Source organism: Macaca fascicularis, chromosome X, assembly GCF_037993035.2.
Source record: "Macaca fascicularis isolate 582-1 chromosome X, T2T-MFA8v1.1".
NCBI classification, from domain to species: Eukaryota; Metazoa; Chordata; class Mammalia; order Primates; family Cercopithecidae; genus Macaca; species Macaca fascicularis.
This window is the reverse complement of record NC_088395.1, coordinates 72,347,576-72,361,559: the sequence shown is the minus strand read 5'-3', so window position 1 is coordinate 72,361,559 and position 13,984 is coordinate 72,347,576. Positions and strand designations below refer to the sequence as shown.

Genomic DNA, 13,984 nt, shown 5'->3' with positions numbered 1-13,984 from the left:
GATTGTCTTATTTAATTTTCAGAAAATATTTCTATCAGATAGGCTCTAATATTATTCTCATTTCACAAATGAGGGAATTGAGTTATGGCAAGTTTAACTGTTTTGTACAAGGTCACATAGTTAATATATGATAGACTCAAAATTCAAACCCAGGTAGTAGAGTCATTGACTACAGAGTTTTGCCTCCCATTTGAGTGGGCCCTACTTTCCACTTTTGATTTTTTTGGTAACTTAAAATTTTGATATAATTGAAATAGAACATTTATGAGAATTCTACAAAGGACTCCCAGATAGCCTTTACCTAAATTCTCCAATTTTAACATTTTAATTATCATTTGTTTCTCTCTCTCTCTCCATCCTCCACTGACACATACAAACACTTTTTTCTGAACTTTTTGAGAGTAAGTTGTAGACATGGTGCCTGTTTCCTCTAAACACGTTAACATGTGTTTTCTAATAACAATGACATATTCTTACATAACCACTGTACCATATCAAAATCAGGAAACTTAGCACTGACTTAATACTATGTCTTAATTCCTATTTCTAATCCCTATTTTCTAATTCCTAATCTACATTCAAATTTCAGCAATTTTTTTCACAAATATTATAGCCACAACCACACCCTCTCCCCTGTTTTCAATCTAGGGTTCAAGCCAGGATCATACACAACATTTTGTTGTTATGTCTGTTAATTCTCTTTTAATATAGAAGAGTTCCTCAGCCTGTGTTTGTCTTTCATGACTGCAATACTTTTGAGGAGTACAGGCCAGTATTTTTTGTAGGATGTTCCTCACTTTGAGTTTAGTGTGGTGTCATGGGTAGAATCACGCTGTATGTTTTCGACAGTAATATAAAGAAGTGATGCTGTGTCCTTGCTGCATAATATCATTGGTGATATCAACTTTGATCATTTGTTTAAGGTGATATACTCCAAGTTTATCCACTCTTATTATTTTTTCTTTGTAATTAATATTAGTAGGGAGATACTTTTGAGTCTTTACAAATATTCTATTCCTCAAAATTTTATCCTTTAATTTTAGCATGAATTGAGGACTCTTAACTGAATCATGTATTACCGTGATGGTTGTACAACAGTAATTTTCTAGTTACATCATTCTTCTGTGTTTTTATTTTGCATTCTACCACAAGGAAGAGCTTTTCTTTCTTCCCTGTTTATTTATTTATATCAGCATGGATTCATTGATTCTTATTTACCTCGAAGATTTATAATTCATTACTAGAATATACCCATTGATAGATATATCCTCATTATTTTGAGCCTTTACTTTTGTCATAATAGGATGCTTCAGGCTCAATTTGTACTTTGCCTGCCCAGTCCTGGAATCAGGCATTACTCCCAGGAGGCTGGTTTTTCCCTTTGTTCTTCAGTTTTATCTTACCCTGTGTATACTTAAAATGCCAAGCTTTTAGAATGTCTTAATGTAGACACTCAGAAGCTAAAACATAGGGACAATTCTAAATTGTCACTAATTCTTCTAAACCTCCCATTTAAATGCACTGGGTCTTTTTCTTTTTCCACTTTGATGTTGAGATCCTAAAATATTTGTTTAGTGAAAACATTTCTGACAAAGGATGATTAAAATTTGGTTTTGTACAACAAAGTTGTCTGACCATTGCAGCATTCAGGTAGCTAATGGCAATAAAATGTGGGTCTCATTGCAGGTCATTACCAGTCACATCTGGGGCTTCAGCTTCCCCATGTGCTCATCAATATTTCCACATTCCAGCAGAGAAGATGCTGTAACATTCTGAGATAATATGGTGGAGGATGGGTAAAAAAAAAATCCCATGCTTGTTGCTATTATTTCTCATATCATTATTAAATATTCTCAATAAGAATCACATCAAATATGACCTGAGAAAGACCTGATTATGAACGGGTACATAATCAAGTATCATTTCCTCTAAACTATTTAGATGGAAATATTTAAAAATGATCATGCACTTGTTGAAGACAAAAATAAAAGTCTCCTTGACAGTGTCTTACCTATTTGAAAGATGAATCCAAAAACTTAGTTTCATCTATCAACCCAGCAGATAGAGACAATGGGTAAGCAGTCTTGTCGGCAATGTGTTGGTAATTTAATAGGGGCTACAGCTATGTTAAAATGTGAGGGCATATCTTATTTTCAACTAAACAAATAGTGCTTTCCTTCAATTACAAAAATAACATCATTGGTACTCTGCCAGTATATTATGCATTTGAGTTTTTTTCTTAGTGGTGGCAATGGTACTGCTCTCTATATTCTTGCTCAGTTCCCTTTATGACCACCAAAACGTACTTGCAAAATAACTAGTCTGACCTGTTATTTTGTGGCTACAGAATAGAACAATGACAACCAGCCCATTGAAAATACATTCAGTAGTATCATGATTGAAGAAATAAGATATTAAAACAAAGTTTACTTAGTATAAAATATGGGTATAAAATTAACACTTTTGCAATATGTAAGCAATAGCTAGTTAAAATTCTAGCCAAAAAAAATCCATTCCCCAAAACAACAAAAATTTAAATTAGCAAATACTATAAATGTAATAAAAAATATAGAGTAACTATTTGGGAAAAAAATGGTCTGCAAATTTGAGATTTTCTATACATGTTAAAGGAAACAGGAGAATAAACATGTATATCATTTTCAAGTGTATTTTATGGATGGCAGATATTTGGGTATCTTCTGAGGAGAGTTACCTGTTAAGACGTCTATGTTTTATTGATGTCTATTTGGGTAGAAGGAAGGGCCAAGTGAAGAATCATTAAGTCTGGTGAAGGAAGGTGGAAGTTTTAGAAAAGGAAATCTGAGAAGGAAATGACTGGAGAAGACTTCCAGTGGAAGATCATTTAGGAGGCAGAATATTCTGAAATATCTTTTGAGGGTATATGGAGGAAACCTGAAGAGCTAGAATCTTTTGGGAGAGATAATGTGTTTGAGGGAACGGTAATTACAGGTGTAAGTAGGGGTATCCTAGCGCCTGGGTACTATAAAGAGAAGCGAGCCATTAAATCAATTGTATCTGGGAGCTGAGGTGTTTAAGAAGTAAGACAATGGGAATGACATATTTTTGGAGAAGGAGGTATGAATGGTAAACTTCTGTTCATAAATTAAATTTTTGCAGATACTGACTGCTAAAGCCAACAGCATAAAAGCCATCTATCTACCTGGGTGTTGGCCCAGGAGAGTGGCATACATGTGTTGTCTTCATCACATCCATCAACTGAACAGAGGTGCAGAATGCTAACAATAGGCACATCTGAAAAACAGTGCACCAGAAAAGCTTTCCTAAAGGCATCAGAGAGAAAGAAGTTTGTGGCTCTCAGACTTTATGACATCTAGAATGTTGTAATAAATGCTATTTGTTTTTTAATTTTATTTTTATTGATACATAACAGAGGTATATATTTTTGGAGTACCTATGGTAATTTAATAAATTCATATCGCTTGTAAAGATCAAATCAGTGTAATTGGAATATCCATTATTTTAAATATTTTTCTTTATGCTAAGAACGTTTGAATTATTCTCTTCTATGTATTTTTTATCCTCATTCTTAGACAGAATTTTTTTTTTTTTGAGACAGGGTCTCATTCTGTCACCCAGGCTGAAGTGCAGTAGCATGATCATAGCTCACCGTAGACTCAAACTCCTGTGCTCAAGTGATCCTCCCACCTCTGCTTCTCAAGTAGCTGAGACTACAGGCATGACCAACCCACCTCAGCCTCTTCTAGATATTTTGAGACACACAAGGCCAGGTGCGGTGGTTCACACTTGTAAGTACTCCCAGCGCTTTGGGAGGCTGAGGTGAGTGAATAACCTGAGCCCAGGAGTTTGAGACCAGCCTGGGAAACAGGTGGACCCTCATCTCTACAAAACATTTTTTCTTTAATTAGCCAGACACGGAGTGCCTGTGGTCCCAGATACTCAGGAGGCTGAGGTAGGAGGATCGCTTGAACCTGGGAGGTTGAGGCTGCAGTGAGCCATGATTGTACCATTGTACTCCAGCCTGAGCTACAGAGCAAGACCCTGTCTCTGGAAAAAAGAAAAAAAGAAATACATATTAGATTATTGTCAACTATAGTAATAAATGATAATTAAACAACTACACATTAAATCTTAGAACCTAATTTAACAATTCAACTGTCAGAGAAGCTGTCCAGTTACATGTATTTGACAGTTTTCTAAAATATAAATTCAAAAAGAATATGGAAAAATGTGGTTACATATCTAAATTAATTATCCTATTGAAAATGAAAATTTAATCCTATGATAAAATTAACCTCTGCTGTATCTGTATGCTATTTCAGTGGAAATTTTAAGCTGTAGTTTAGCTTTTTCAATCTTTTTTACAGAGCCCTCACACAACTTAAGTAAGTTGGTCAAAAATATGAGAAACAATCTGGGAATTATTTGTGTTCTCTTAAGACTACCTCCTTTACCTGAAAAGCAAATCATTGTCCAATTCTATTTCTTTCCCATTCGAAACTGAGGTGTCTGTTTAGTCCCTACACCACAGAATGGAAACATGGCCTGTGAGCTGCAAATCCTGACCCTTGGGGGTACTATTACATTGCTGTGTTATTTGCTATGTGCTATACAGTCTCTCTAAATGATACATATATATTGATAAAAATTCATATATGTATGATATTTACATATATACACATATTATATATAGCTAAAATTCATATGTGTAAACAACATTATAGAGATATAATTTGTAGGTAGGGCAGGGTGGCTCACACCTGTAATCCCAGCACTTTGGGAGGCCAAGGCAGGCAGATCACTTGAGATCAGGAGTTTGAGACTAGGCTTGGCCAACACGGTAAAACCCCTTCTCTACTGAAAATACAAAAATTAGCCAGGCATGGTGGCACACACCTGTAATTCCAGCTACTAGGGAGGTTGAGGCAGGAAAATCGTTTGAACCCAGGAGGTGGAGGTTACAGTGAGCCAAGATCATGCCACTGCACTCCAGCCTGGGTGACAGAGTAAGACTCTGTACCCAAAAAAAGAAAAAAGAGAGAGAAAGAGAAAGATAACTTATATATCATAAAATTTGCCCATTTTAAGTGTAGAATTCAATTTGTAGTGGATTTACTGAGTTGTGTTACTATCACCATAATCCCATCTTAGAACATTTTCATCAATCTAATAAGATCCCTCAGGGTCATTTACTAATCTACTTGCTGTTTCTGTAGATTTTACTCTTCTGGACATTTCATATGAATAGAATAATACAAGTGGTCATTTGTGTCTGGCACATTTCACATAGCATAGTGTTTTCATCTATGCTGTGACATGAATCACTACTTCAACTCTTTGTATTGCTGAATAGTATTTCATTGTATAGATATACTACATTTTACTTACACATTAATCAGTTAATGGACACTTCTGTTGTTTTCCAATTCTTTGCTATTATAAATGATGCTGCTATGAACATTCACAGGAAAATCTTTATGTGGAAATGTGTTTGCAATTCTTTTGCATAGGTACCAAAAATGGAATTGCTGGAAGTAATTGGAACTGAGTGGAAAAAATTATACTTAACTTTTTAAGAAATAGCTAAACTATTTTCCAAAGTGGATATACCATTTCACATTTATTTATTTCAGCAATGTATAGGGATTCCTATTTTTTTCACATCCTCACCAACACTTGTTGTCTGTCTCTTTTGTAATAGCTATTCCAGGTGTGATGTCTTTTTTTTTTTTTCCCCCATTAAATTGAAGTGATCGAGTTGTTGTCCTGTGAGAATGTTTGGACATTGTATTATATAATATGCAAATAAAATGAAAGGAGAATTTGTGGGCACATTATTGTTTAGTTGACCTAAACACTGCAAATCATCTGTTGATATTATGTAACTAATAGATACGCTACAGCCCATATAATTTGAGCTCTTGCAATATGTAGGATTAATATTTTCCTACGTTGATTATTTCTCAGGAAATACCCTGAAATATCAGTTCAGGATGTACCTATGAGTGAAGATTCACTGGCCATTGGTTTGGATTTGGTGGTACCAGATTTCCAAGAACTAATGATCCAGGAATTATTTGGAGAGGCAACTGTAAATATTTCTTTGGAGTAGGTGTTTTCTCCTTTTCATGTCAATGCTCCAATCTTGATTGAAGACAACCAGATACTCAATCTAATGTTATAATGAACAGGTACAAAATCTCTTTCTTCTTTAACCTAGGGGGTTCACATGTTTTTAAAAGGAATGCTTGCTTTGTAATTGTTTTCATAATCTGGAAATCACTTTGGATAGAGTGGAAGAAAAGCAGGAATATATCAACAGAAGCTTGTAGAGACTTTGAAGGGTACCTCTGTGCACTCTTTCACTTTCCTTTCTGAGAAACCAAGAAACATTATTTACGATGGTGATGGGGATTTGGAAACTCAAGTATAAAGCTAGTGAACCTCTGAGCTGAAAAGTAGCGTAATTCTATGATACATCCCTGAATGTACATTTGAATATTGATTCAATGTTTACTTTGAAACCTTAACCAATCAGACCTTTTTTAGGAGAAAACTAAATTATGATCAGTATCTAATACTGGGTCTTAGCTCTGGTGTATGATTTGTGTTTCTGAAGAAATCTGGATATTGATTTTCAGGCATATTCTTCTGAGGTTAGAAAATTACTTGTCGCCAGATACAGTGGCTCATGCCTGTTATCCCAGCAGTTTGGGAGGCCAAGGCAGGAGGATTGCTTGAGTTCAGGAGTTTGAGACCAGCCTGGGCATGACAAAATGCTGTCTCTACTAAAAACACAAAAATTAGCTGGACGTGGTGGTGTGCATGTGTAGTCCCAACTACCCAGGAGGCTGAGGTGGGAGGATTGCTTGAGCCTGGGGTGGTCAAGGGAAGGGTTCTTGTTAGTCCAAAGTGTAATATTATAATATTATGGTGAGGGGAACAAAACATAATTAAGGAAACGTTTCCCCTGTACTTGCACTCCCACATATTATCATTGTTTCTCATATACCACAAATGCACTCTTTGATAGTATATTTGGTATTTGTTCTTTTGCAATCTTCTAAAAATGAAAGCCAGGCATTGGTAGTGTAAAATACCCCCTCCTCCCATCTTATATCTGAAATTAACTCTGTAAGTAGGGTGAAACCTCCTGCGTGGCACAAAACTATAGGAAGAAAAATAAAAGTTGTCTTCATTTCCTGAAACTAGGAGGTTGTGGGTGCTTCAGCAGAAATACTACTAAATTGGAGCCACAAAGTCACTATTGTCAGCAAACCTCTACCCATGAAAATCTTGAGTAGCATGTGGAGGAAGGGAGTCTGCCTGAATTTCACCTTCATCAGCAGTGCTTACATTTGTCTGCTTACATGCTTTATCATTTTATTCCCTGCTACTGATCCTCATTTGCTGTCCAACCCCAGTGAGAAAAGCTTCCTGAGAAACACACCCAAAACTCTTTCCCTCTTCCAACATGGTGGCCTCAGCAAAAAAGAAGAAGAAGAAGGGGAAGACTATCTTCCTAACAGACTTTCTGGCTGAGGATGGGAGGACTGGTAGAGGAAGCACCTATGTTTCCAAACCAGTCCCCTGGGCTGATGAAACAGATGACCTGGAAGGAGATGTTTCAACAACTTGGCACAGTAGTGATGATGATGTGTATAGGTCACCTTCAATTGACCGTTCCATCCTTCCCACTGCTCCACGGGCTACTCGGGAACCCAATATTGACCAGAGCCGTCTTCCTAAATCACCACCCTACACTGCTTTTCTAGGGAACCTATCCTATGATATGACAGAAGAATCAATTAAGGAACTCTTTTGAGGATTAAATATCAGTGCAGTGCCTTTACCACGTGAACCCAGCAATCCAGAGAGGTTGAAAGGTTTTGATTATGCTGAAATTGAGGACCTGGATTCCCTGCTCAGTTCCATGAGTCTCAATGAAGAGTCTCTAGGTAACAGGAAAATTCAAGTGGACGTTGCTGATCAAGCACAGGGGAAAGACAGGGAGGATCGTTCTTTTGGCCATGATAGAAAGCGGGATTCTGACAAAACAGATACAGACTGGAGGACTCCTCCTGCCACAGACAGCTTTGATGACTACCTGCCTAGAAGAGGTGATAATAGCTTTGGAGACTAGTATCGAGATCGTTGTGATTCAGACCGGTATCACGATGGGTATCGGCATGGGTAACGGTATGGCCCACACTGGGATATGGATTGATACGGCAGCCGGGATGGCTATGTTGACCGAGGCAGCAGAGACTATGATAGAGGCTATGATTCTCGGATAGGCAGTGGCAGAAGAGCATTTGACAGTGGGTGCGGCAGAGATGATGACTACAGAGGAGGCAGGAATGGCTATGAAGACCTATACGACAGATAGGATGATCAGTCATGGAGCTCCAGAGATGATTACTCTCGGGATGATTATATGCGTGATGATAGAGGTCTCTCCCAAAGACCCAAACTGAATCTAAAGCCTCGGAGTACTCCTAAGGAAGATGATTCCTCTGCTAGTACCTCCCAGTGCAGTCAAGGTGCTTCTATCTTTGGAGGGGCAAAGCACGTTGACACAGCTACTAGAGAAAGAGAAGTAGAAGAACAGCTACAGAAGGAACACGAGAAGTTGCAGCGTTAGCTGGATGAGCCAAAACTAGAACGACAGCCTCGAGAGAGACACCCAAGCTGGCAAAGTGAAGAAACTCGGGAACGGGAACAGTCGAGGACAGGAAGTGAGTCATCGCAGACTGGGACCTCCGCCACATCCGGCAGAAATGCACGAAGGAGAGAGAGAAGTCACTAGAAAATGAAACACTCAATAAGGAGGAAGATTGTCAGTCTCTAACTTCTAAACCTCCCAAACCTGATAAGCCCCTAAAGGTAACGCCAGCCCCTTCACCAAAGGAGAATGGTTGGGTGAAGTGAAGTTCTAAACCTCCTGCTCAATCTCAGAGCTCAGACACAGAGCAGCAATCCCCTACAACTGGTGGGGTAAAGTAGCTCCAGCTCAACCATCTGAGTAAGGACCAGCAAGGAAAGATGAAAAGGAAGTAGATGGGATGAATGTCCCAAAAGGCCAAACTGGGAACTCTAGCCATGGTCCAGGAGAGGGAGGGAACAAAGACCACTGGAAGGAGTCAGATAGGAAAGATGGCAAAAAGGATAAAGACTCCAGATCTGCACCTGAGTCAAAAAAACCTGAGGAAAATCCAGCTTCCAAGTTCAGTTCTGCAAGGAAGTGTGCTGCTCTCTCCATTGACGGTGAAGATGAAAACGAGGGAGATGATTAAGCCGAAGAGACCTCGACATCCTGTGCTTTATCCTAATTTATCTCCACCCTGGAACATTCGAGAGCAAGTGAAACCTCTATCCAGACAAGACAAAATAAAACTCACCATCTCCTGGACCTTTATTACCTTATTTTTTTTTTTTTAAAAAGGAAATTATTTTGCATACTGTTGCAGCCTTTAAAGTGCTGAAATAATTGGAGAATCGCCAATATAGCCAGGGAGAAAGAGACTAGAGATTTTTACTGGAAAAATTGTGGTGTGTTATGTCACCATGCAGTTGCCAGTGTAATGTGAGTGCCGAGGGGCCTCAATTTAGCAGAAATGGTAATGACAGTGATATAAGGTCTGGAATCTGGTTGGGCAGTAGGGGAGGGAGGTATAAGGAAAAGTGTGAGATTTCTATTGTTTAGTTTTTATCCTATTGTGGTGTATATGAATTCTCAAACATTATCTGAATAAATTTTCCACTCTCGGAAAGGTAGATTTAGCCTCAGGTTGTTTTAGTCTCCAGGTGGATGCCAGCAGCTCCTCCTATTTAATTCTGAGTTTGGGGGCCAACCTAGGGGGAATTCCTTCATTTCTTTTTTTTACCCCATGAGTTGGGAGTGAGTCTATAGGCCATAAAGAATAGGACTGCATTTGGTTTTTTTGTTTGTTTTTTTTTTTAATATATGAGTATGCTTTTTTTAAATTATTTTTTATTATTATACTTTAAGTTCTAGGGTACATGTGCATAACGTGCAGGTTTGTTACATATGTATACTTGTGCCATGATGTTGTGCTGCACCCATCAACTCGTCAGCACCCATCAACTCGTCATTTACATCAGGTATAACTCCCAATGCAATCCCTCCCCCCTCCCCCCTCCCCATGATAGGCCCCGGTGTGTGATGTTTCCCTTCCCGAGCATTTGATCAAAATAAAGGGGAAAATCGTGGTTTGAAAAGAAGCTTTTGGGAGGTGATGAGTCATTTTGCACCAGGTAATAGGGGAAAATTTTGTGACCTCCAGCAAACACATGAATGGTTATTTCCTGGAGCCAGAAGCACTTGGGGGTCATAGTAATTCCCAATGTTTTGTGTGTCCTGGTTTTCCCTTTCTAAACACTCTCCTTTTTGAAAGTTCGAATATATCCACATTCTGTTGAAACCTTGAAACTTTAAAAATTCAGACTCTTGTCATCATCTTAAGTTCTTCATGCTACTCTTAACCTCTGAAAAAGCAGTCTCTAAGTCACAGAGATGATCTCTTGGGCATTGTCTCTCTCAGCCATGGAGAGCTGTAAAAGGAAGAATCTCTGCTTTTCTCAAGCAAATTGGTTTCTTGTCTTTTGGTTCTTACACCTGCCTGCTCCTGATGCTTTGACCCCCTTTATAGATCAGAGTGCTCTAGAATAATAGTGGTCTTGGGTGGTGAATAAAGGTGGATAAATAGGGACAGGGACAGTTAAATTGGGAGCCCTTCTTACAACCTTGATGAGTTTTCCCCCCCCAAGTTTCCTTCTCCACTGAAATGCCACACCAATGCTTGTTGGATTTATGAGGTGGTCAAACCAATTTGTTGTTTTTTCTTTTTCTTTTTTTTTAAAGCTTCCCTTGAGAGAATAAATGGTAATGGAGAGAACTATTTAACAAGGTCCTGGTTTCTCTTGCAACACAGTAGCTAAACGTGCCTGCTTTTATGTGAATTTTTGTAGGGATCAATTTGGTAGAGAGTATTAGCAGAGAAATGACATCTTGATCTTGGTTTGCAAGCTCTTCTCCCATCAGTCCTAGATTAGGCCCTGTTCAGCCATGCAGGGGTGTTGGTTTATGCATGCTGCAGCAGTGGGCATAATGAATATAATTTACCCAGTGGACAAAGGTGTGTGCCAAGTGAATTTAAATAATTGGTGTGGATTGGCTAGCAGCTAAGAAGTGGGCTTTTAAAGATATACTGAAGATTGGAAGGTTTTTAAAAGAAAAAAAAAACATGGATTTTAGATAATGAAAAGCTAGAATTTGGCATCTTCATATTTATTCTCCTTCGAAATAGTTGTATCCAAAGCTGTTTTTCGCTCTCCCCTACTTTGCCCCTGTTAAAATAGAAACAGGAATTAATTAATGGCCCGCTCCTGAATACATGCAAAATTTGTACAAAAATATCTTCTATGAAAATAATCTGTAATCTGTAGACTTATTACATGGGAGACACCTTGAGATATAAAATCCCATCCTTTGGGTTGTGGCTTTTTTGCTTTCTCCAAATAAATATGATCTTTGAAGTTCAAAAAAAGAGAGAAAGAGAAAGAAACACATCCAAAAGGGGGCCACGTGAGCTTCCTTAGCCTGATGTCAAACTTAAGTGTGGACCAGCCCCTCAAACCTACACCAAAATGAACTACTTTAAGCAGCAAAATAATCATCACTCTTCAGGGCACTGAGTTGACTCAGAAAGCAACTCTGTAGTTTGAGACGATTATTAGTTGGCCATCAAAGCTGAGTTCAAGTTCCACTAGATTGAGAAAGCTACAGGGAAGACCAAAGGCTCCTGACCTGTTAGAATGTACTGGCATTTTGAGCTCTTGAAATCAGGTTAAATAATAGTTGATAATAATACTACAAATGGTCCTCACAGCACTTCCTTTTAATAATGAATGGCACTACAAAATGAAGTCAAGATCTATATCACTGGGTAAGGCAAAAATACAGAAATTTTTTACACTGTAACGATTGACATAAGTCCCACTCCCCAAGTCTTGTGGCTCTCATCTACTGATGAGATTCAGACTGAGTGCTGTTCATTAAGAGAAATACAGTCATTTCAAAGCCTAGGCTGCATATATATATATATATATATATATATATATATATATATATAAAATCTCATAGATAGAAGGACCCTAGAGGTCATTTGGACTAGCCAGTTACGTTGTTGAAATATCTCGCATTTCACTTCTGATTAGGGACAGTGAAGTGATTTATCATCTTTACCTGGCACCACGTAGGCAAAAAGGCATCTTGTGGGCTGAAAGTTTTCCCAGGTTGAAGAGTACTTCCTATTCAGGATTCCTAGGGAACAGAGTAATCTGGTTTTTGCCTTTATCCTTCTTTTCTGGACCTCTTCAGTTTGAAAACTCTGGTATTTTATTCGACTGTGGTCCACTCTGGCTAAATTATAACAAGTTAATTACATACTGAAATCTTCTGAATAGCAGTAAGCTTTATAGTCTGGAAGTGAAATATCTATAACTGGAAAATACTATAAGGCTTGTGTTTTCTTGGTCAAGGACCTGCAATAATCTATGAAATTTATTGTTTGTGGTATTTTCTCAAAGATTGTCTCCTGGCTGCTAGATTACCACTTTTTCAATTCACCTTCATCCTGCTGGCAACAGTGCTTGTTGATTCCCCACCCGTCTGCTTTTCATTTACAGGATGAGATGCACAGGCTCTGTATTGAAGCTAATCTGGCAGAGCTAGTCATTGCTATCTAGGAAGAAAGTGAATTATGACTCTTATCATGTCAGTGAGGTAAGCATATTTTTGAGACTTTACTGTACTTGTGTATATTATTGCAAAAGAAAAATGGTGTATGACCACTGACCCTGAGGATATTATTCGTCCTGGAATTCAAGAATACTTGAATTCTTATCTCGGCTTTTCTACTGATTTCATGTACATGGTGTTTCTGTCTTGGCTTTCTGAACTAAAATGGAAGAAGTTATTATATCCCTCTTTCCCATAGTAATATCACAATTTATTTGTTATGTGGTGTTTTCCTTTGCTCCAATCACTTAAAAATTATCAATATGAAATTAGCCATTGTGTAGAATTGTAATGCTTTAGTAATAGTTCTTCATGTATCCAAACTTCCTCTTCTTGTTGTATTATCCCTCAATATTGTGTACAAAGCCTTTTCTCCTTAAGTAACCTAAGGCTTAGAATTTAAATTATGGTATTTAGAGGATTTTATTTATAATTCTTTCTCTTGTTTTTCTTTTTAGCCAGTCGGTTCTGAACTTCCAAGTTTGATGACAAAGGAAGCTGAAACTTTACTCAACATGAATGTCATGGCAGAAATAGATGTGTAAGATCCATTTTTCTACCCTTCTTTACTGCTTTTTTATATACCACCTAGTTGTAAGGCCCTGTATTGTACCTGTACAATGAAGATTGAGGTAATAGCAGGTTATTTGCTGAATAACTTTTCAGTTAAGTGAATGAAGTCAGATGACTTATGGTATGCCATCCATATCTTCTTATTGCTCTAGTCATGCTTTTTCTCCTCTGTCTTAATATTGACTAATTAAAGTCTAGTCTCAATTAGTAAATTTTTTTTAAAATATTTAATTGTTTTGCTATACATACAAGATACGTCAGAGACCTGTTTGGTGAAGTAGAAATTCTTTGTTCACACATTTGCAAATGACGACTGATGAAATAGTTAACATATTCTTCTCTTAAGTAAACTGCTGTTTATTTGGCAGTTGCTTTCTTTATAAACTATAAAAAGAGGAATCTTATTCTCTGACTATAAGATCACAAACTGGAATACATATCTGATTCATTGGGCTTTTACTTTAGTTACCATGTTGAATAACAGAACTTTCTTAAAACATGTGGTTAAGGAACTGTAGAGAGTACTTAAGGAAATATTTTAAGGGACTCGTCCATCAAAAAAATGTATGAATGGATTAATCATCAGCA

At 37.7% G+C, this 13,984-nt stretch overlaps 1 pseudogene; it reads left to right on the top strand.

Annotated features, from left to right (window-relative positions):
• The first annotated feature begins 7,474 nt into the window (after positions 1 to 7,474).
• On the top strand, positions 7,475 to 9,305 carry LOC102145168 (eukaryotic translation initiation factor 4B pseudogene; annotated as a pseudogene).
• Positions 9,306 to 13,984: the final 4,679 nt, after the last annotated feature.